Source organism: Heteronotia binoei, chromosome 20, assembly GCF_032191835.1.
Source record: "Heteronotia binoei isolate CCM8104 ecotype False Entrance Well chromosome 20, APGP_CSIRO_Hbin_v1, whole genome shotgun sequence".
NCBI classification, from domain to species: domain Eukaryota; kingdom Metazoa; phylum Chordata; class Lepidosauria; order Squamata; family Gekkonidae; genus Heteronotia; species Heteronotia binoei.
The window spans coordinates 5,238,420-5,263,604 of NC_083242.1; the positions used below are offsets into that span (position 1 = coordinate 5,238,420).

Below are 25,185 nucleotides of genomic sequence, written 5' to 3' on the forward strand. Positions count from 1 at the left end.
ACTTCCTTTTATCCATTTTAACCTGTCTGCTCAGCAATTTCATCGAATGCCCACGAGTTCTTGTATTGTGAGAAAGGGAGAAAAGGACTTCTTTCTCTACTTTCTCCATCCCATGCATTATCTTGTAAACCTCTATCATGTCACCCCGCAGTCGATGTTTCTCCAAGCTAAAGAGTCCCAAGATACTCCTGTATCTTCTCCCCCCACAACAGACACCCTGTGAGGTGGGTGAGGCTGAAAAGGCTCTCACAGCAGCTGCCCTTTCAAGGACAACTGCAATAGCTATGGCTGACCCAAGGCCATTCCAGCAGGTGCAAGTGGAGGAGTGGGAATAGAACCTGGTTGTCCCAGATAAGAGTCCTCACACTTCACCACTACACCAAAGATGCATCTGCCCACATGCAGACACGTGCTCAACTCTGAGTTTTAAACATTAGGGATCAAGGGATGGAAATGCAGCTTCTGCATGCCAGCACCAGCATCTTTTTCCCACGAAGTGTTCCCAGAATTCTCCCCAAAGGGCAAGACCAATGCCACCCCAACTGGAACTACCGCTGTTGCACAGGGTCAACTAGGAGACTGCATCCCAATGTATAAGTATAAAATATATACCCTTTTTTTATTGATTCCGATTCTTTTAAAAAAAATGCAAAACAAACAAATGAAAAGTGGGTGGTGCAAGTGGCCGGGAAGCTGCTGCAATATTTGGAAGTTCTCTCTTCTCTGTGTCAACAGCTGCCTTGGAGTTTCCAAGATGGGGGCAAAGCCAACATACCAGTGTTCCAAACAAACAAGCAAACTACATTGCTGCAGGCCTTGAATTCAGCAGGAGCTCACAGGAGTGCAGCTCCTGAACCTTTCTGAGGGTCCCCCCTCCTCCTCCCCGCTTACCTTGCCCATTGAATAGGAGGTGCAGCTGCATAACAATCCCTGGATGAGGAGAGCGGGCAGCCAGCCAGTCACCAGGAGCTTTGCCGCACCCCCAGCAGCCCTCATTAACCTCCGGAGAAGCCCACACTGCCCTTTCTCCACTTCTTATGTGATTCTGGGTGGCAGGTGACTTGCTGGCCTTTTGACTGTGGGGGGGGGGGAGGCGGCCAAGGAGAGCCCCAGGTGAATGAGGCCGTGCTTTTGGCTGGGCGGGGGTGACATATGCTAATGAGTTATGCTAATGAGCTCCACCACCTATTTTTCTACAAAATGACCCCTGCCTTGTTGACTTTCCCCATCACGCCCTATTCTGCCTTAAACACAGGACTGAACGTCCCGTTGATACCGCCAGCTTGCTCCTTGAGACCGACACCGATTGTGAGGCCTTGTTACACAATCCCACCGCAACGGACCACTGCCTTTTGGGCTGCTGCCAATCCTTGATCTCTTCCAGTTTGGTGTAGTAGTTAAGTGCGGACTCTTATCTGGGAGAACCAGGTTTGATTCCACACTCCTCCACTTGCAGCTGCTGGAATGGCCTTGGGTCAGCCATAGCTCTGGCAGAGGTTGTCCTTGAAAGGGCAGCTGCTGTGAGAGCCCTCTCCAGCCCCACCCACCGCATAGGGTGTCTGTTGTGGGGGAGGAAGCTAAAGGAGATTGTGAGCCGCTCTGAGACTCTTCGGAGTGGAGGGCGGGATATAAATCCAATATCTTCATCTACCTCACAGGGTGTCTGTTGTGGGGGAGGAAGGGAAAGGAGATTGTGAGCCGCTCTGAGACTCTTCGGAGTGGAGGGCGGGATATAAATCCAATATCTTCTTCTTCTTCTTCTTCCTACGCTATATGGAACCAGGGAATGGGGATGCCAACCTCCAGCTGGTGGATGGAGATCTCCCATGATTCCAACTGATCTCTGGGTGACAGGTTCACCTGGAGAAAATGGCCACTTTGGAAGGTAGACCGTATGGCATTAGAACCCACTGAAATTTCTCCCCTTCACAAACCCCACCTTCCTTGGGCTCCGCCCCCAAGATTTTCAGGTACTTCCTGACCTGGAGCTGGCAATTCTACTAGGAAATGGCATAGGGTTGCCAGCTTCCAGGTGGGGCCTGGAGATCTCCGGCTTTTACCACTGATCTCCAGCTGTCAGAGATCAGCTCTCCTGGAGAAAATGGCTGCTTTGAAGGGGGGACGCTAGGGCACTGTCCCATGCTGAGGCCTCTGCCCTCCCCAAAGCCCACCTTCTCCCAGATCTACTCCCAAAGTCTCCAGGTATTTCCCAACACAGACCTGGCAATCCTGAAATGGCATAAACATATTCTTGCGTCGACCTTGCCAAGGGACAGCTGTTTGTGGCTGGTGGCATGCAATTGGATTCTTGAGCAACTTTGTACTTTCAAACCTCCAGTTTTGGGTTCTCTGCACCTTGGGAGGACGGCAAGGGAAAGTTCAGGTCCATCAGCACCTTCCACTCGCCGCTCACCAGATCCAAATCGTTATTTCCTCAAACAAACATTGTAACTAGTTCTTGCTTTCCTCATGCAAGCCCAAATGAAGGTGGGGCGAATATTCCACTTCATGTTTAACGCTGTTTGCATCTCTCGTTGACGGCTTTTTTTTTGTTGAACCGAGAAAAACAGTCACTGAAAGTGGCTCCATTTGTTTCCTTTCTGCCATTTCAATATTCTGCACTGTTTTCCTGCCCCTGACAAGAAACAAAACCCCAACAGCCTACAGACATTGATGTTCGATGTATTTGGGTTTTTTTCTGGACACTAGAGGGGCTTGGAGAGGTAGAGTTGCCAGATCCAGGATGGAAAATTCCTAGAGATACGGTTTCCAACCTCCAGGTGGGGCCTGGAGATCCCCCACTTTTACAACTGAACTCCAGCTGGCAGAGATCAGCTCCCCTGGAGAAAATGGCTGCTTGGAAGGGTGGGCTCTGTGGCATCGTACCATACTGAGCCCCCTCCCTTCCCCAAGCCCTGACCTCTCCCAGATCCACCTCAAAGTCTCCAGGTATTTCCAAACACAGGCCTGGCAACCCTACCTGGAGTTGTGAGGGTGGAGTTAGGGGAGGACAGAGACCTCACTGGGGCTCAATCCCACACAGAGTCCACCCTCCAAAGCAGCCATTTTCTCCAGAAGAACTGCTCTCTGTTGTCCGGAGATGAGCTGTGATTCCAGGGAATCTCCAGGTAGCTGGCATGCCAACTGAGTGGGGAGAATCCACGTCCGAAAGAGGGATTTCAGTTCCAAAACACGGCGTTACGGAATTCAGCAATAACGCCCGTAGACCCCAGCCTGGTGTGGTTCGCCAACCAGAAGTCTCCCCCCCCCCCCAAAAAAAACGTGCACCTTTGGAACTTCCTCCCAAGCTTCCAACAGCATTGCGCTTAGAGTGCCTTGCTCACTGTGGGCATATTTCAACCATCCTCATGTGCCAGTTTGCTCTTTAAGCAGCCATTCGGCATAATAATAAAGATTAGAAGAATGGGCTTGCTTCGCCATGCCCGGGCCCCGGCACATTACACAGTAATGACATTCTGAACGGAAACAAATGAAGCCCCCGCAGTGCTATTCTGTCAGCTTTGGAAAGTAAATAACTTTGCTTCTGACAAGAGAGAGAGAGAGAGAGAGAGGTTTGTTCCCCTTCTCCTTCTGTGCTGACTCCTCTTGCCACACAGCATTAAAGGAGTGCTGCTGTAGCTTCGTTAAACCCAAAGACAGGATTCGGGCAGGAGGGAATGAGAAGGGGGAGCCATTCAGAATGAAGAAGAAGAAGATATTGGATTTATATCCCGCTCTCCACTCCGAAGAGTCTCAGAGCGGCTCACAATCTCCTTTACCTTCCTCCCCCACAACAGACACCCTGTGAGGTGGGTGGGGCTGGAGAGGGCTCTCACAGCAGCTGCCCTTTCAAGGACAACCTCTGCCAGAGCTATGGCTGACCCAAGGCCATGCTAGCAGGTGCAAGTGGAGGAGTGGGGAATCAAACCCGGTTCTCCCAGATAAGAGTCCGCACACTTAACCACTACACCAAACTGGCTTCGGCACATCTCAGTGGAAATATCCCCATTTTTTGCACATTCGCTCTCTCTTTAACCGTGTACAGATATTACAAACGATGTGAGGAGAGTAGGGATGCCATCTTCCAGGCAGTGGCTGGAGATCTCCTGCTCCCACCGCCAATGCTCCCTCTAAGCTGCGGAGTCTTCCGAGCAAAAATTCGACTTTGTGAGCGACCGGCATTCAAGTTGTGAGCGACTGCATAAATGAGAAGAAGACTGCAGATTTATACCCCGCTCTTCTCTCTGAATCAGAGACTCAGAGCGGCTTACAATCTCCCATATCTTCTCCCCCCACAACAGACACCCTGAGAGGTGAACGGGGCTGAGAGAGTTCTTACAGCAGATGCCCTTTCAAGGACAACTCCTGCAATAGCTCCGGCTGACCCAGAGCCATTCCAGCCGGTGCAAGTGGAGGAGTGGGGAATCAAACCCGGTTCTCCCAGAAGAGCCCGCACACTTAACCACTGCACCAAACTGAGTTTGCTCTGGGGCTGTTTTTCCTGAGCTAAGACCAAAAAAAAAAAAAATGTGGGAGCCGGAGTTTAAAAAAAACTGTGAGCTAGCTGACACTAACTCAGCTTAGGGAAAAACATCAATTGCAGCTGGTCTCCAGATGACAGAAATCAGTTCACCTGGAGAAAACAGACACTTTGGAAGGGGGACTCTATGCCACTGAAACAGATATTCAATCCAATGGCATCTTTTAAGAGCAACACAGGTTTATTGAAGATACGAGCTTTTGATTATACTTTTGTTGGTCCTAGAGGTGTCACTGGGCTCAAAATCTGTTCCACTGCTTCAGACCGACTTTTTGGGTTGTTAGACCTGGGTTGGAAAAACGCCTGGAGATTTGGGGGTAGAGCTGGAGGAGGGCGGGGTTTGGGGAGGGGAGGGGCCTCAGCATGCTAGAATGCCCTAGAGTCCACCCTTCAAAGCAGTCGTTTCCTCCAGGGGAGCTGATTACTGCCAGCTGGAGATCAATCGTAAAAGTGGGAGCTCTCTGGGCCCACCCGGAGGCTGCCAACCCTACCAACATGGCTGCCCACCTGGACCTATCCGTGGCATTACATCAAACTGAAGTTCCTCCCCCTCCCCAAATCCAACCCTCCTCTAATTCAACCCCCCCAAATCTCCAGGTATTCCCAACTCTAGAGGAGGCCTGATGCTCCAGTGAGCTCAATCACCATGTATCTACACAGAACTCTTACGCGATCTTACAACATGAGGTTGACTTGAAGAATTTATGCCATAAGACGTCTAACAGCTTATACGGCGGCAGGATAAACTCGTGTGGGATATGACTGTCAAAGGCTGTTAGCCACGACGGCAAAAATTCAACCTCCGTGTTCGGAGGCGGTACACACAGCTTGTGCAATAGGTGCCTATGGACACTTGGGTCATAAGAGGACAAGGAGAGCCACAATGTATCAGAACAAAGGCCCAGACGCTTCAACGACTCACAGTGACCCGAGCTCATGCTTCCAGAAAGGCTACAAGCAGGGCACAGAAGACAAACCTTATCCCCTTCACACCCACACCGACACACAATCACTTCCAGCCAGGAATGGGAACTCAGAGATATGTTGCCTCTGGACACAGAGGCTCTGTGTAACAGGATTCCTTGGCCTGGAGTCTTTGCAGTTGCTTGTGATATATTGCGATTCCTTGGAATACAGGCAGGGCTTTTTTTGTAGCAGGAACTCCTTTGCATATTAGGCCACACCCCCTGATGTAGCCAATACTCCAAGAGCTTACAGTAGGCCCTATAAGAAGAGCCCTGTAAGCTCTTGGAGGATTGGCTACATCAATGGGGTGTGATCTAATATGCAAAGAAGTTCTTGCTATCATCTGTCTATCTATCTATCTATCTATCTATCTATCTATCTATCTATCTATCTATCTATCTATCTATCTATCTATCTATCTATCTATCTATCTATCTATCTATCTATCTATCTATCACCTGAATACAGGCAACTCTTCTTACTTATTTGACCATCACAACAAGAAGTATGTTTATAAATACAATTCTGCATGCAGTTAAATATTGTGGAACATTATTTTTGCATTCTGTACAACAGCCTTGTCAGTTATTGATTTTCCTAGGAGCTAAAACAAACCAACCAACCAGGACTTGGTTAACACTAAAGTAGGGTTCCCGGATGTTCCAGTTTCAGAGGGTCTTTTGGGGCCAGAAAGTTAGGAATATTCCTAGTTAGTAGCAATTTATCGCAGCTTAAGTAGTGGAGGTATTATTTTTTTTTTAAAAAAAATGTCATAATGATCATTTGTTGGAATTAGTCACTCAGGGAATATGTCTTTTTTTGTTTGGTTTTTTTTGCTTTTCAAAATATGGGAACCCAAACTAAATATAACTTGACATTCTTTTCACTCCAATTTTGTTGGATGCTTTGCATTTCTGAATCATGCAGTCTCATTTCCAAAGTGGACTAGAAGTTTTCTCCGGCATTCCATTTCTGTATTGTCAAACCTTGTACAGGGATGCCTGCACGTGTTCAACATGAACTTTCAGCTTGTCGTGTTTACTTGCTTTGTTTCCCCCCCTGTGATTCTAATGAACGTGTGTGCTCCTTGATAAATGATGGCAAAAGATGATTAAAAAGAGCCCTGCTGGATCAGACCAGTGGTCCATCTTGTCTAGTATCCTGTCTCATCCAGTGGTCAACCAGTTCCTCTGGAGGGTCAACAACAGGGCAGAGGCCGAGGTCTTCCCTTGAGGAGAACATCAGAAGAGCCCTGCTGGATCAGACCAGTGAGGGGCCATCTAGTCCAGCATCCTGTCTCACTCAGTGGCCAACCACTTCCTCTGGAGGGTCAACAACAGGCCAAAGAGGCCTAGGCCTTCCCCTGAGAAGAACATCAGAAGAGCCCTGCTGGATCAGACCAGTGAGGGTCCATCTAGTTCAGCCTCTTGCCTCACACAGGGGCCAACCAGTTCCTCTGGAGGATCAACAACAGGGCAGAGGCTGAGGCCTTCCCTTGAGAAGAACATCAGAAGACCCCTGCTGGATCAGACCAGTGAGGGTCCACCTAGTCCAGCATCCTGTCTCACTCAGTGGCCAACCACTTCCTCTGGAGGGTCAACAACAGGCCACAGAGGCTGAGGCCTTCCCCTGATGGTGCCTCCTAGCACTAGTTATGGTTGCCATTGCCAACACTGGGTTGAGAAACACCTGGAAATTTTGGGGATGGAGCCTGAAGTGGGTAGGGTTTGGGTAGGGGGAGGATTTAACTGGGGCATAACATCATAAAGTCCACCTTCCAAAGTGGCCATTTTCTCCAGATGAACTGATATCTGCTACCTGGATATCAGTTGTAATATTGGGAGATCTCCAGATACCACCTGGAAGTTGGCAACCCTAGAACTGATATTCAGAAATTTGCTGCCTCTGAACGTGAAATTTCCTTTGAGTCACCATGCCAAGTACCCACCGATAGACCTCTCTTCCACAAATCTGTCTAAACCTCTTTTAAAGCCGTCTAAGCTCGTCGTCTTTGCTACCTCTACTGTCATTGAATTCCACAGTTTAATTAATCGTTGAGTAAAGAACTGTTTCCTTGATGTCATCGTATGAGATGTGATGAGCTTCTTTTTTGTTGTTAACTGTATTATGACTTTCTAGGGGAGGGGGGTCAGCAAATCATCCATTTATCCCATGTGCACATGTGTTGTCTCTGGATTCTAAGCCTGTCAGTTTAATACAATGGTAGAAGCAAACGGAAGAAACAAAGCACTGCAAAAAATCAATCTCACAGAAAGGTAGCTGATGTACTGATTCAGACCACTGCTTCATCTCACTCACTGTGAGTGGTAGGGACTCTCCAGGGTCTTGGATCATTTCTAGCTCTGAGAACCTTTAAACGGAGACGCCGGGGATCTGACACACGAAGTGGCCTTATATGGAATCAGACCCTGGGTCCATCAAGATGTCTACTAAGACTGGCAGTGGCTCTCAGGCAGAGGTGTTTCACATCTCCTACTGCCTGGTGCTTTCAACCGGAGATTCTGGGGATTGAACCTGGGACCTTCTGCATGCCAAGCAGATACTCTACCACTGAGCCATGGCCTCTCCCCAAACAGCAGCTCTCCAGGATCTCAGACAGAGGGCTTTCACATCTCCTACTGCCTGGTGCTTTCAACCGGAGATTCTGGGGATTGAACCTGGGACCTTCTGCATGCCAAGCAGATACTCTACCACTGAGCCATGGCCTCTCCCCAAACAGCAGCTCTCCAGGATCTCAGACAGAGGGCTTTCACATCTCCTACTGCCTGGTGCTTTCAACCGGAGATTCTGGGGATTGAACCTGGGACCTTCTGCATGCCAAGCAGATACTCTACCACTGAGTCATGGCCTCTCCCCAAACAGCAACTCTCCAGGATCTCAGATAGAGGGCTTTCACATCACCTACTACCTGGTCCTTTTGAACTGGGGATGCCAGAGATTGAACCTGGGACCCATCTGCATGCAAAGTAGAGGCTCTTCCATTGATCCAAGCCCCTCCCACGACCTGGGGCTTTCTGTGAGCAAAGTAGATGTCCACTTCCAAAACTACACTAGGCTCCTGGGTGTAGTGCCATAGAGTTTCCTCCCAGCACAGAGATGAGTTGTTCTTCATACAGTTCATGGGGTGGGTGCCAGTGACCCAAGTGGAAAAACAATGATGAAGGTCACATTTTTTAAAAAAAAAAAAATGAATTGGATTATTCTATGGAGAATAAATGAGAATGCTTAGGGAACAGAAGACAAGGATCTCTCAGGACAGGTGGGCAGAAGACTTTAAGTCAGATTTAAATCCAGCACACCACAAAATTGGAAGGAGGTAGCACACCGTGAGAGACCAGCCATTTTTTTTCCATTTCACTAAACACCACTGAGACCCTGTAGACAAGTGTTTCCCATTTGCAGGGTTGTGACCCGGTACCGGGCCATGGAAGCCTCACTACTGGGTCATAAGAAAAGCCAAAGCTAGCCCCACCCCCAGCAAAGCTAGCCCCGCCCCATCTCTGTGTTGTGCAGAGGAGCTGAGCTGCCTCTCCTTCCTTCTCCCCCGCTCACAGTGTTTGAGAGAAAAGCTGGCATCCACGGGCACTTTAGACCCATGAAGTGCTCTTCAGGATATGAGCTTTCATGTGCCTTGCAGTATGTTCTTTTGGGGAGATTTCCCCGGGAGGCCTGGGTGGCAAAGAAGGGTGTGTGCGTTTTTTTCAGCTGGGAGGGGCAGGGAGTGGGCATTCCAGTAGCTGTTTTTTTTACCAAACAACCCCTGGGCAGAATTTTTGCTGCCTGGGGTCATCTGATGGTGAGGAAGGCTTTTTTTTTCTTTGCCCCCTTCTTTCTTTCTTTCCTTGCAAGTGATGCTCTGTCTGTATTCTTGGTGCTGGGGGGGTGGGGACAACTGTGGGAGGGCTTCTAGTGCCCTGACCCCACTGGTAGACATTCTGGTGCTTTTTGGGCATTGTATGAGGGAATTTTGGACTGGATAGTCCACTGGCCTGATCCAACATGGCTCCTTTTATGTTTATGTTCTTCCTTTCCTTTCCTTTCCTTTCCTTTCCTTTCCTTTCCTTTCCTTTCCTTTCCTTTCCTTTCTCTTTCTTTCTTTCCTTCCATTTTTGCTGTATGAAACTTTTCTGTTCATCATACTGTTGTTGCCGACATAGGAGCTCTGCCAATGAAAAGTTAGCAGCCCCAGTTGTAGCCAGGTGGCCTTCTATGAGCTTTCTGTGTGAGTGAGTGAGTGAGAGTAAGAGGTGTGGGGCAGAAAGAGATAATTGGAGATTACTGCGGTATAATAGCACTGAAAGAGATGGTACTATGAACGTGACACCATTTTACTGGTCCTGCTTTTAACAGCTGTCTGACACCAAAATTAAACTCCTCCTGTAGATATTAAAAAGGATGAAAGTAGTTCACTGGCTAAGTATCTGCACAACAGGTTGCTTTTAAAGGCATGGAAAACACCGCCAGTAAAAAGCTGCAAGCCCCTCATAAATATCCTTTTTGGGATATCTGCAGAAAAGCTTGTATGAACTTCATATAACTTGAAATTAATTCATTAATTGCAGTACAATTCTCTGCTACCTTTCACAGCAATTTCCCAGTGTTTCAACCAAAGAAAAGTATGAAAAATAGCTGTCGAAAGATTTTCTTGAAACCAAGCAAGCTTGGTTGTAGCTTGAGGCAGAGTTCCAGTAGTAGCAGCTGAAGGAAGCGCCTACTAAATGTGTCAGCATATTTTGAGGTAGAGCAACTGCCAGGGCCCAATGTGGGTGGTACACAGTGCTGGCATTGCTGATGGCAATGGCAACAGCACTCCCAACTGCATAATTGGCCAGTGCTGTTGAGGAAGGGATGTGTAGGTGGTGCAGGCAATTGAACATGGGCATTAGGAGTGCTTGCAAGCTGGAGAAAAATACACAAACAGATAGGTGCATACAGGTGTGGGGGTGAAAAGAGAGGACTGCCCACTTTCCACCCCCATTTTGGCTCAGCATGAGTTTCAGAGAGATTCTTCTGAAAATAAATTTATTTCCGAAGAAGAGGCAGGGTTGGGGGAGTGCTCTGGAAGTGACATCACAGGAAAAGGAGTTTTGGTTCAGTGTGCCCCGGAAGTGACATCACTTGGTCCTTGACACCACAGGAAATGACATAATTTCTGTCTTCCAGCTCCACCCCCTAAGTCTCCTGGCTCCACCCCCAAATTTTAGTGGGCCACGAAGGAGAAGTATAAAAATAACTGGACCATGGGAAAGAAAAGTTTGGGAAACCCCGCTGTAGACAACTCCAACAGCGCTGTTGAAAACTGTTTCAAAACTTAGCTGAGTCCGAGAAATTATGACCAGTCAACCATTCTTCTTGCAATTCAAAAGCCAATTGAAGCCTCTCTACCCCCTAGGGATGCCAGCCTCCAGGTGAGACCAGGAATCTCCCAGAATCACAGCTCATCTCTAAAATACAAGGAAGATATTGGATTTATATCCCGCCCTCCACTCCGAAGAGTCTCAGAGCGGCTCACAATCTCCTTTACCTTCCTCCCCCACAACAAACACCCTGTGAGGTGGGTGGGGCTGGAGAGGGCTCTCACAGCAGCTGCCCTTTCAAGGACAACCTCTGCCAGAGCTATGGCTGACCCAAGGCCATGCTAGCAGGTGCAAGTGGAGGAGTGGGGAATCAAACCTGGTTCTCCCAGATAAGAGTCTGCACACTTAACCACTACACCAAACATGCTCTCCATGTTTCCCTCTGAGAAGATGGATGCTTTGGAGGGTGGATTCTATAGCATTGAACTCCACTGAAGCCTCTGCCTTCCTCAAGCTCCATCCCCAAATCTCCAGGAGTTTCCCAACCTGGCTTTGACAGCCTGACCTCACCATCTCCCACTGTTGGCCAGGGGGAAACTGGCACCCCTTCCACCCCACCCCACCCCAGCCAGTCTCCTAATTCTGAAGGAAATTAGGAGCAAACAGACAGGAACAAAAAGTAACCAGCTTCGTTATCAACTAGTCTGTAAAAGGAACAACGCAGCTTCTCTCTGTCCGGGAACATACAGTGTTCTGAAAACATTCAACCATTTGCAGAGAGCTGGCAAAGACAGGATAAGGGGGAACTGGCACCGGATCAAGAAAGTTCTTAGCTCTTTGAAGACTTAGAGCTGAATGAAGGGACCATTTCCAAAGCAGTTCTTGACAGCCCCATAGCTAGGGGAGACAGGGTCAAGGGGATGAGAGCAGGAAGCTGCAGAGGCTGCGGGCCACCTCTCTTCCTCTGCCCCATGTGATTTAGAGCCAGCCAATAAGATGGATCGCCCTTTAAATGGTGCAGGACAGGCAGTGGCTCCCAGAGGGAGGGAGAGGGGCGACCCTGCGATGGGGTGAGGAGTTCCAAAACCCTGTCAGGGGGCCAGGCCCCTTGGGCCCCTGGTTAGCTACGGGCCTGGTTCTTGACCTGTCCTGGCCTTGAAATCCATCTCCTTTTCAGTTTGGTGTAGTGGTTAAGTGTGCGGACTCTTATCTGGGAGAACCGGGTTTGATTCCCCGCTCCTCCACTTGCACCTGCTGGAATGGCCTTGGGTCAGCCATAGCTCTCACAGAGGTTGTCCTTGAAAGGGCAGCTGCTGTGAGAGCCCTCTCAGCCCCACCCACCTCACAGGGTGTCTGTTGTGGGGGAGGAAGGGAAAGGAGATTGTGAGCCGCTCTGAGACTCTTCAGAGTGGAGGGCGGGATATAAATCCAATATCTTCATCTACCTCACAGGGTGTCTGTTGTGGGGGAGGAAGGGAAAGGAGATTGTGAGCCACTCTGAGACTCTTCGGAGTGGAGGGCGGGATATAAATCCAATATCTTCATCTACCTCACAGGGTGTCTGTTGTGGGGGAGGAAGGGAAAGGAGATTGTGAGCCACTCTGAGACTCTTTGGAGTGGAGGGCGTGATATAAATCCAATATCTTCATCTACCTCACAGGGTGTCTGTTGTGGGGGAGGAAGGGAAAGGAGATTGTGAGCCGCTCTGAGACTCTTTGGAGTGGAGGGCGGGATATAAATCCAATATCTTCATCTACCTCACAGGGTGTCTGTTGTGGGGGAGGAAGGGAAAGGAGATTGTGAGCCGATCTGAGACTCTTCGGAGTGGAGGGCGGGATATAAATTCAATATCTTCATCTTCTTCTTCTCCTCACTCCTCTCAACCTTCCTCATTTTTTTCAAATCAGGTTGTCTCCCCCTCTCCCAAACTGGCCCCTATTCTCCTTCTCTTCCCCTCTCTTTTCCCAGGCGCAATACTTATAAGAAAAGGGATGCAACGCTACACAACTCCTGCACTTAACACTGTACTTAAACCTTCTTTTCTTTTGGGGTGAACTGACTCCACTTGACACAGCTTTAGTCCAACACTCCAACTAAGCTGGTATTCAGGATGAGAAATGCAGGGCACTTAAAACGCCACTTTGCTTTCAGTTTCTCAAAGAGGGGAGGAGGGAAAATCTGAAGGGGCCAAAGATTAAAGCGGGAAAAAAAAGGGTTTCATTTACATTTAACGCCCACATTCTCCTTTGTTCCAGAGGAAGAGCTTTCAAACCTGAACCTAGCAGTCTGTCTATAAACATCAAAAACACATTTGTTTCCAGTGAGCCAGGATATAGGCTACCTGAGCCACCAACACCTTTTGAGGGTTCCTGCTCCTTGATATGATGAAAATGTCCTTAGTAAAAAGGTGAAGGTAGTCCTCTGTGCAACCACCAGGTTGTTACCAACTCATGGGGTGACGACACATCGCGACGTTTTCTTGGCAGACTTTTTACGGTGTGGTTTGCCATCGCCTTCCCCGGTCTACACTTTCCCCCAGCAAGGTGGGTGCTCATTTTACTGACCTCGGAAGGATGGAAGGCTGAGTCAACCCTGAGCCGGCTACCTGAACCCAGCTTCCACCGGGGTCGAACACAGGCTGTGAGCCGAGCTTGGACTGCAGTACTGCAGCTTACCACGGGGCCACTGTCCCCCTTAGTGCCAAATGCATTAACCCGACAGAGAAAAAGGTGTGGTAATCTTCTCTCTCTCTCTCCCTTCCTTTCTATTGACTTAATTAAAAAAAAAATGCATAGGAAGCACAGAAGTTTCCTCAATCCTCCACAGTTCCTGGTAAAGAGGAAACTGCTGTTGAGAAAGATTACAAAGATGATATGACTCCAAGGATAACAAGAGAAAGAAATTTTACTTACAAAAAGAGAATTTTACATGACATATCCATGTAGGTATATTTAACTTGTTGTGAACAGATTAATTTCAGAAAGGTTGCCTCTAAGGCCAGGTAAGATAGGAGGAAGAGGAAGAGGAGGAGGAGGAGGAGAAGAAGAGGAAGAAGAAGAAGAAGAAGAAGAAGAAGAAGAAGAAGAAGAAGAAGAAGAAGAAGAAGAAGAAGAAGAAGAAGAAGAAACAGAAGGTAAGCAATAGTCAAAGATATGGAGACACTATATTTGACCCTTTCAGCCTACTGCAATCTTTCTAACAAAAAATGTTTTGTTTTTACTCTACTGATAAGACCTAAACACACAGTTTGCTGTCTAGTGGAGGCAGCTGGGCAGGTTAAATGAATCAAAAACCTGGGGGGGGGGGGAAGAAAAGCAAAACAAAACAAAACAGTCCTCCTTTCTCAAGCCACTGGACAATTATTTCAAGGTGGGGGAGGAGAAGGGGCTTGAAACAAAACAGATGGCAAGTGAACATAACTCGGGCAGATTCTTTCCCACTCGTGCAGGCATCAACAAGCATTTCGTACGATCTCACATGAGAATCAACACAGGAAGTCCCGTGAATGCAAATATCCCAAAGCTGTGGCATCCATAAGGTCACTGACGCTTACAGTTCTCATAAGCTAAAAACAAAAGTCCGCAGTTTTAGAGGAAAATCAGAAGGCGGTTGAGACAGCCATGAAGGAGCTAGGAAATATTTTTAAGTGTAAGGATGCATTGAGGAGCTCCGTGGCGCAGAGTGGAAAGCTGCAGTACTGCAGTCCAAACTCTGCTCAGGACCCGAGTTCAATCCCGGCAGAATCTGGGTTCAGGTAGCCAGCTCAAGGTTGACTCAGTCTTCCATCCTTCTGAGGTCGGTAAAATGAGTACCCAGCTTGCTGGCAGTAAAGTGTAGGTGACTGGGGAAGGCAAAGGCATGGAAAGGAAAGGAAAGGTCCCCTGTGCAAGCACCAGTTGTTTCCGACTCTGGGGTGATGCTGCTTTCACAACGTTTTCATGACAGACTTTTTACAAGGTGGGCTACCTGAAAACCCAGCTTCCGTCGGGGATCGAACTCAGGTCGTGAGCAGAGCTTAGGACTGCAGTACTGCAGCTTTAACACTCTGCACCACGGGGCACAATGGCAAACCACCCTGCAAAAAGTCTGCCAAGAAAACGTCGTGATGCGTCGTCACCCCATGGGTCGGTAACAACTCAATGCTTGCACAGGGGACCACGTTTGCCTTTTCCATCGTAGCACTTTTTGTACAGGAGAGCTCTATGATAGATTTATATTGGACTTTGGAGTTGAATAAGTATTTTGAAATATGTTTAAGCGTTGCTGAGGCTGGTTTGTCATTGTTGTGCTCTTTACACCACCTGGAGGTTGACAACTTTAGCTGCCACCTATACTAAACTTGCTGTGTAGGTGCACTGCCTTCACCTTTTTAAGGACGCATTGCTGCTAACCAAGATCAAGATTCGCTCATGCCACAACATTCCCCGCTACTGTGTATGGGTGTGAAAGTTGGACAAAGAAGAAAGCTTACAGGCTTCTCACAATATAAGAACTCGTGGGCACTCAATGAAATTGCTGAGCAGTAGGGTTAGAACGGATAAAAGGAAGTCCTTCTTCACCCAAAGGGTGATTAACATGTGGAATTCACTGCCACAGGAGGTGGCGGCGGCTACAAGCATTGCCAGTTTCAAGAGGGGATTGGATCAACATATGGAGCAGAGGTCCATCAGTGGCTCTTAGCCACAGCGTATTGTTGAAACTTTTTGTCTGGGGCAAATGATGCTCTGTACTCTTAGAGCTTGGGAGGGGCAACAGTGTGAGGACCTCTAGTGTCCTGGCCCCACTGATGGACCTCCTTATGGCACCTGTTTTTTTTTGGCCACTGTATGTACAGAGTGTTGGACTGGATGGGCCATTGGCCTGATCCAACCTGGCTTCTCTTATGTTCTTATGTGACACAGAGTGTTGGACCGGATGGGCCATTGGCCTGATCCAACATGGCTTCTCTTCTGTTCTTATGTGACACAGAGTGTTGGACTGGATGGGCCATTGGCCTGATCCAACAAGGCTTCTCTTATGTTCTTATGTGACACAGAGTGTTGGACTGGAGGGGCTATTGGCCTGATCCAACATGACTTCTCTTGTATTCTTATGTTCAGGTAGAAAGTTTATTCATTTGAGACATGGTGTTGGAGGAGATACCGTGGATCATTAAAAAGACAAATATGGGGGTTCTTGATCCAATCTGGCCTGAACTCTCCCTAGAAGCTGAAATGTTTAAATTGAAGCTATTGCAATTTGGTCATTTCATGAGAAGACAAGAGTCAATGGAAAAGACAATAACGCTAAGAAAAGTCAAAGGGAAGAAGAAAAGAGGCCACAAGACCCAGCCTGCGAGGGGTTGACTGAATCAAGGAAGCCACGGTGTTCAAGACCAAAGGAAGGCTGTTAACAACAGGGCATTTGGGATGTCATTAATTCATAGGGTTGTCCAGGGGTGGGATTCTAGCAGGAGCTCCTTTGCTTATTAGGCCATATCCCCTGATGTAGTCAATCCTCCAAGAGCTTACAAGGCTTGTAAGCTCTTGAAGGATTGGCTACATCAAGGGGTGTGTGGTCTGATTTGCAAAGGAGCTCCTGCTAGAATCCCACCCCTCGGGTTGTCAGAAGATGGAAGTGACTTGGTGGTACTTCACACACACAGTTTTCAAAGAAAAGATGCCATCCCTAAATGGAACCAATCAGCTGCATGGAAAACTCAGCTACTGGGCTGAAATGAACTTTGAAGAAATATGTCAACAGTGGCCAACGAAGTCCACCTCGGGAAGGAAGCGTGGAGTTTAAAAATTTCTTACTGCTTTCTGTTTCAAAAAATCCAATGCTGCCCTACACCTGCATGAGATCCCACATTTAATTGTACCATTCACATATCGAAGGAGCTCTGACTTGGCTATCAACATATTCCAAGGTGCTCTGTGCGTTGCTACATAACCATGGAGGCGTGTACAACTGTTACCCCCTAGAAATCTAAATGGCTGTCGTGTGTGCCTTTACCCAACTCTTTTTAGAACCTAACCTTTTGTCACATTGCTGATTGATGCATACATACACAGCATGAGGAAGTGGGCAACCAAACTGAGATATGATTTACAATCAAAAGTTGTTGTTGTTTTTTAAGTGTGAGGATGAAAATCATGAAACAAGATTCATTTTCTTAATAATGGCACCATTTGGCCACAGAATAAACTGTGAATCAATCAACACCCGATTGGGCTTAGTGTATTAACACTTGTTCTTGGAGTATATATACATAAATCACAAACTTTGGAATATTCATATATATTATATAATGCACAATGAGGACTACTTAGTCTGGTGATGTTCGGTCTACAGGCTAAATTAAAGACCTATTTTTTTTTAAAAAAAAATGTGTATTTTAAGTGCACTATCTACAGAATTGGTTTATTTTGTCAAATTCATTTCCATATTGTGGCGTCATATCAGTTGAAGTCCTTCCCTTCCTCAAACCCCGCTCTCCTCAGGTATTTTCCAGCTCAGACCTGGCAACCTTAAATCACTGCCTTTACAGCTGCTTTAAGTCAAGACAATAATAATAATAATAATAATAATAAATTTTTATCTGTATCCCGCCCTCCCCACCTAGGCAGGCTCAGGGCGGCTAACAGCATTTCATAAAACATACAATAATAGATATAAACTTTAAATTTAACAATATAAATCTTTAAAATTTAACATCATTAAAAACCAGTCAGTATAATTAAGATTTTATAGCTTAGTCTGACAGTGACGATGGTATTTCGACGCTAGTTCTGTCAGTTTATACAATTTACACAGCGGTATAAGTCTTTGATTAGGACCGCATTAGCGGATCCTTAATTAAACAGCCTTGTTCAGCAGTCCGTATATGCTAGCCTGAAGAGGGTGGTCTCGCAGGCCCTGCGGAACTGATCAAGGTTCCGCAGGGCCCGCACCTCCTCAGGGAGCGGATTCCATAGGGCAGGGGCCGCGACTGAAAAGGCCCGTGCTCGGGTGTTCTGAAGTTTGATCTCTTTCGGCCCAGGGATAGTCATTATATTTTTCCTGGCTGACCTCAGTGCTCTCTGGGGTTCATATGGGGAAAGACGGTCCCTCAGGTAGGCTGGTCCTCGGCCATATAAGGCTTTAAAGGTAATGACTAACACTTTGTACTGGACCCGGTAGCAATGGCTGACGCTTCCTCAGTACATGGATTGGGTCCAGTCTCTTTGACAGCAGAAGAGGGCATGTTGTTTTTGCACACCAGCTAGGAAACTCATATGCAGTGCTGTAAACTTCAGATCAATTCCACCACTCTCTGTGTATCATCCTTTAAAGTTCTCATTTTTCTTGTTCTATAAGGGGCGGGCAGGAGTAGGAAGCTCATAGCTTGGGGGTACAATATCTGCTGCTCCATACAGAAAGAAGAAGAAGAAGACGACTGCAGATTTATACCCCACCCTTCTTTCCGAATCAGAGACTCAGAGTGGCTTACAATCTCCTATATCTTCTCCCCTCCACAACAGACACCCTGTGAGGTGGGTGGGGTTGAGAGGGCTCTCACAGCAGCTGCCCTTTCAAAGACAACTCCTGCGATAACTATGGCTAACCCAAGGCCATTCCAGCAGCTGCCAGTGGAGGAGTGGGGAATCAAACCCAGTTCTCCCAGATAAGAGTCTGCACACTTAACCCCTACATCAAACTGGCTCTCACGCATCTTCCAATCTGAAATCTTGGATGAAGGCTTCCAGTCTAGGGTTCTCAGTTGTGTTGTGAAATACCTGGGAATTGGTGTGTGTGTGTGTGTGTGTGTGTGTGTGAAGACAGAGGACAGCAGGCTTTGAGGAAGGGAGGGGCCTCAGCAGCCTTTAATGCCATCGTGTCCACTCTCCGACTTTTCTCCAGGGGGATCGATCATGGTCACCCGGAGATCATTTGTAATGGGGGCGATCGTCAGGTGCTGCCACCTGGAGGCTAGCAACTCAATGTCAGTGAGAGAAAACAACGTTGAGCCAGGTGGGGGCAAGGTCTGACTCATTACAAGGGTGTTCCATACTTTAGAAGAGAGCCTACACCTCTCATTAGTCGCCAAAGGTAGTGAGCATTTCATCTTGCTGAAAAACAATTGGGGAAAGAGTCGATAGTTCAATGGCTAAGTGCAGACTTTGCATGCAGAAGATCCCAGGTTCAATACTGGACATCTGCAGTTAAGATAACTCAAGTAGGAAGTGGTTTGTGTTTTGGTGGGGTTTTTTTGAGAGGGGGCATCCTTCCACTTTAGGATCTGGGACGTTTCAGCCAGACAGAGCATAGTTTAACCCAGCATAACGTGCGCTTCAAGAGAACATCATTTTTTAAATGTGTTTGTTTATTTTATTCAATTTATATCCTCCCCTCCCCACGAGCAGCAGTAGCCCCATATCACGAAGTGTAAAGCTGCAGTGCTGCAGTCCAAGCTCTGCTCACAACCTGAATTTGATCTCAGAAGAAGCTGGGTTCAGGTAGCCGGCTCAAGGCTGACTCAGCCTTCCATCTTTCTGAGGTCAGTAAAATGAGTACCCAGCTTGCTGGGGGGAAAGTATAGCTGACTGGGGAAGGCAATGGCAAACCACCCCGTTAAAAAGTCTGCCAAGGAAACGTTGTGGTGTCACATCACCCCATGGGTTGATAACGACTCGGTGCTTGCACAGGGGACTACCTTTACCTTTGTTTCCCCGCAAGCAAGCTCAAGGCAGGTCACAAGGTCACAAACTGTGACAATAAGCAATACCATGCATCAATATCAAATCAGAAATTTAAAATTTACAATGGCAACAAGAGCCAACATAAAGCAATCTCTTGGTGGCGATGCTGTGATGGACCAATTCTGAATGGTGCTGATAGTGGTTGAGTACTGACCATAGGCCAGGGCTACCTATAGCAGGGGTGGCCAACGGTAGCTCTCCAAATGTTTTTTTGCCTACAACTCCCATCAGCCCCAGCCAGCATGGCCAATAGCTGGTGCTGATGGGAGTTGTAGGCAAAAATATCTGGAGAGCTACCATTGGCCACCCCTGACCTATAGGGCAGGCCACGAGTTGGAAGAATTTGGACTCTTGCTGACTCCACTAAAAGCCTGGCAGAACATCTCCACCTCATCCCTACGGAATCGGAATCTCGTAGGGCCCTGATTTTGATGGGGAGTTTGTTCCACCATGCGGGGGGCCAGGGCTGAAAAGGCCCTGGTCGTAGTTGAGGCTAGTCAGACGTCCTTTGGGCCAGGGACAACCAGGAGATGATATGAACATCAACAGAATCAGACTTACCAAAACCCAATCACCCGCCTTCAAGATAGTTATTTTCAAGTAAAATAAGTAACCCATTGGGCAACACAAGGGGAGGAGGAGGACAGGTCTCTGCCTCAAAGAACTTACAGGCTAAGAGCAGCTATTGTGGGTGAGACATAAGAGGGGGAAGGGAAAAAGATAGGGCTTGTGGCCTAGACTACTGTATTGCTGCCTATCACTGTAAGTATGCTCCGACTAGGCAGTTTCCACACCATTTAACATGTCATGTTCAAGCGTGTATGCTTTGTTTCAGATTTGTTCCAACGCCGTTATAGATTTCTGCTTGTTTCTCCCCTCCCTCCATCCCCGATTTCTGTAGTCCAAACCCTACTGCACTGTTCACTGGATGTCCCATCCCGTTGACCAAACTTGACTTAACGCTACATAATCTGCCCTCAGGGTCCGCAAGAAAGGTGGGATATAAATACCACAAATAAATAATGAAATGGAGATGAACTGGAGATAGAAGCACATGGGCATGTACTTAAGCTTTGCTTCTGTAAGGGATGAGGGTGGACTGGGTGGCTCCCTACTGGGCTTCACAGAAGATGTGGCTTCAAAGAGGGGTGAAAGAAAGCGAACAAGAGCCAGAGGGAGGTGGGGGGACCGTGGAAGCATTCTGGATTAGAGCTGCGGAGAACCAAGGAGAACAGGCATCATCCTTTAGGGTTGGCCAAACTGTGCCTTGAGAGCCACATGTGGCTCTTTCACACATATTGTGTGGCTCTTGAAGCCCCCACTGTCCCGTTGGTCAGCTAGGAGAAGAAACCAGTCAGTGGCATGGAGGATGCATTTAAAGTTGTTCTCTTTCCACCTCTCTTTTTTCTCCTTCCTTCCTTCCTTCCTTCCTTCCTTCCTTCCTTCCTTCCTTCCTTCCTTCCTTCCTTCCTTCCTTCCTTCTTTCCTCCATTCCCTTCCCTTCTCTCTCTCAAACATCTGATGTTCATGTCTCGCGACTCTCCAATATCTGACATTTATCCCATGTGGCTCTTACATGAAGCAGGTTTGTCCACCCCTGAATTAGGAGAACAGGCTGAAAACTTCCAGGTTTTGTCTTCCCCTGAGGAACATCAAGTATCTGATTTATACAGGAGAAATTTTAATGACATCCCTGGCAAGGAAACCATGTGACCTAATGGCAACAGTTCCTGACAAAAACATCATCCATTAGGGAAGGATGACTCAGAGAAACTTGGTTGGGGAAAGTCGGCCTTTGTGAGAAAACAGCCAGAAGATCAGGAGGCGTCTCCAACTTCATGCATTCCACTCCTCCCCCCCAGGAGAAAATAAAATCTTTCCAGTGTGAAAATGGGCACCGCTATCTGCACTGCGAACTACTTTCTAGTTAAAGATGAAGCAGGTTGGTATTGAAGTTTCGGTTCAATTGCTTTCGATCTGCTAGTGTCCAGCGTGAGCAATGGCTCCATTTAAGAGGAATTACCCTTTGTACAAATCACTTCACTATTTAAAACAAACCACATGCATCATCATTAAGTGGGGGGAGAATTTACCAATCTCATGATATTGACAACGGCGCGTCGGTGCGACGGAATGGAATTGTGTACGGCTTCGCAACAGTTGAGTTTGCAGCCTCCAGTGACGGCTGCATACTATGGATGTGGACAACCTTTCAAGTCTATATGTAGGATAGTCTGGTTTCTCAAGCTTCCCGGCTGCGTTGCTATAAATCCCTACTGTGAGGGGTTAGCATTCAGCTCAGAAAAACAAGAGAGATGGAATCACTGCTCACGGTATCTCAGTCAAGCGCCATCGATCTTCCCTGGCTCTGTTTGTGTGATTTGGTTTTGTTTGTTGGCTTTCCAAAGTCAGATCAATCTAGGATGTCAAAATTATCTCCAAGGATGGTGTTTGGGGAGGCCTAAAGACGCACCTAAAGACGCCAGATAACTTGTTTCACAAACACAAAAAGCCCGGCACATTACGGCTCCATCTATTTTAAAGGAAGTCTGAGGAGTTGAAACACATTTTTAAAATTGGGAACATGTGGAAACAAGGGATGTTATCACTCTTGTGACGCAGTGGTAGGGCAACGAAGGGTTGACTTGACTCTCACAAACCCATGCCGAATTTTAGAAATACCAATTTTCATCTCCAAAGCCAGTCCCTCTGGGACATTCCTGTGTACAATTCTAAATCTGAAGAGCACTCTCGGAAGATCAGAGCTGCCCTTCTTGCATTCGCTTAATAACTTAGACCAGGAGGCACTTGCTTCAGAGTAAATGTTAACACGATCAAGTGGACGATTCAGTGCCCACTTTCCCCCATTCAACCTTTTAATGAGGATTTTGCCTCCTATTCATTCACAGCAAAAGCAGGGCCTAATGAAAAGGCTTCTGAAGTTAACCATGTCACCTGCTCAGCTTGCCAGCGCCTCCACGAACCGCTGCGCAGAACTGAAAACCCTCTTTTTTTAAACAAAGTTTCATTTTAAGCATCCTTCAAGAACTCTTGCACGACGTGAGTGAAACTCACCTTCCCATTAGAAGATTTTGTCAACGTCTTTTAAAAAGGGATTTCCGTGAATTCATAAAGGACCTATCGACCCCTAACAGGTTTGCTTTTTAACCAAGTAAGCAAAGGAGAAATAAATGCAACCCCCCCCACACACACATTTTATAAAACAACATAAAAAGCCTACTAGTCTCTTTGTGTTTTGTTAATGAGAGAAAACAGGAGATCATACTGGGGGGAAAACAGCTCTGCTTCTAAAAACCCACATGGTTAGTATAATTGGGTTGTCCCCATTTAACAATAATTGGGGAGGGCAACACATGTGAACTGTGCAGTATGGCAATATCTCAAAATACTAGGGAACAGAAATGCAGGAGAAGGAAAATAACTGTGAGCTCATCGTAAGATACAGCAGATCACTAGCGCGGAAGTCAGTGGAAAACTTTAAAGACCCCCCTCACACGCATACACACACACCAACGCATGCTTCAGCAAAAGAATGTGAGCGACATCTAGTTAGGGGTTTTATGGTTACTGCACAGTATCGGGGCATACCAAGAAAACAAGCTACATAAAATCAAAATATGCTGTCTGTTTAGGATGTATACCAAAGGGAACGGTGCCTTTTGCACCCCCCTCCGCCCACCCCCGAATAAAACAAAGGCCAAAGTCTCAGGTGTGACTGGGATTGGAATCGAGATGAAATGCAAATGGTTAAAGGTGAAATAATCTGAGGCTGACCAACTCAGAGACGAAACACAAAGAAAGGTTTTTAAAAAGCAAAAAAAAAAAAAAAGTGTTTGGGCCGACATGCAGTAAATACAATCAGGCTAGCTGTTCACAGGATAGCTAATGAGGAAAAAATAAAAACCTGGATACGGAAGGCTCTAAAGTCAGGGTCATCCGATACTATTCGAAGTACATCATACATGCCCGTCCAGGAATTGCTTCTCTGATTTAAATCTATGCACACCATTTAAGACACAGCAGCCCCGTTTTAGAAGAAGGAAGGCATTTGCCAAGAAAGGAGCAGAGGAGAAAGCAAATCCACATGAAGAGTTGCAGTGAGGGTGATTTTTAACCGAACAAACAAAAATTCCCCTTCCTGAGGCTATTCTGCCCAAAGTGCTTTTCGCTTTTTCTTTTTCTTTTTTGTCCCGGGCAGAATGAAAGTAGCAGAATTTGCCACTTCCAAGGGATCATGACAACTGCTAACATTCTCTGAAATGGGGAAGTATCGCTGGACCACAGTTAGGGGCCGCAAAGACAATTTGCGATTCAGCACCGAGAGATCGCTTCCAAACCCCTCCTCTCCCGCCGCCTCCCCCCGCCTCATATTTATGTAATCTTTTAGCAGCTCCTTGTGTGGCCGGCGTGACCTCTGACCTTGCACCAGGTTGGCCTTTTCAAAGGCTGCCTCCTGCCTCTCTTAAAATTGCCATCACGGAAAAGTTCAAGGGAGAGAAACGGGATACAGGAATGCTTGTGGGCTTTTCTCTCCCCCCCCCCTCACCAAATCATCAAATGCAGCCACAGAGAAAGGGAAAAGGAATTCCCCAAAACAGCATGGCTTTCTTGTTGTTTTGGGAGGGTTAAAAGAAATGCAAAAGGCAAAACCCCAAGTACAGAACACCAAGCCACATTTTAACACACAGATTCAGTCTGCTTTCAGCGCTAATTATAATTGCAAGTACACAGTGCCCTCCCACGCACACCCGCATCCCAGCCTTTGCAAAACACAAGCCTCTCCTTTTTTTTTTTTTTTTAATGCACACTTTCTTTTTCTCGAGACCAGAGACCATGACCACCAACTATCCGGGACACAAGCTACAGAAGTACCCATTCACAGGTCTTGTTTACTTTAAAACATATTTCTTACCCATTACTCCCCCCCAACAAAAAAAATCAAGTCTTTTTACGTTCAGCAATCCTCGCACCTTTTAATACATAATATTACATGCATGCTAGACTCTTTGAACATGAGCAACCTTTAGTCAAATTCAAAGATACTTTGGAACATGTCTTTGTGTTTGTTTGTTTTTTTAAAAAAAAGTGAAATAAAAGGAAGGAGGAAAGGAAAGGAAACTTCAGCACAGATTTGCAGAAGTCGCTGTGTGACATTCGAACTATACAATTTGCTTCAGCTGAGCTACCGTAAACACAGACAGGAGAGAGAGAGACACACGCACACACATCACAATCAAACTGAATAAATACAATTAATCCATTTCCATGAGAAGATATTGCAATCATGCTTCTAAGATGTCCAAAGCACTTATGTCCTGCAGCATCTGACTTAGCTAATGACCAAGATGTGCACAAAATGCACATTATCATTATTATTATTATTATTATTATTATTTTTATAAAACTAAGTACAAACACATTGTCTTTATACACCAGGACTTGGAAGGAACCGAGAAGCATCACTGATTTCAATGATATTTACTTGGGAGAAAGAGATTTAGCCTTTTAGTGTGTGTGTGTGTGTGTGTGTGCATGTGTGTGTGTGTGTGCTATGCCACCAGCTGCCCCTTCTGACCTCACACACAAGAGAGAATGAGATTGAAGGGGGGGGGAAATACTC

The 25,185-nt window shown here is 46.9% G+C and overlaps 1 protein-coding gene across 26 annotated transcripts in view; it reads right to left on the minus strand.

Annotated features, from left to right (window-relative positions):
* RBFOX1 (RNA binding fox-1 homolog 1) overlaps window positions 1–25,185 on the minus strand; it is a 1,171,625-nt gene that overhangs the window by 478,349 nt on the left and 668,091 nt on the right. The gene's annotated exons all lie outside the window — the stretch shown is intronic.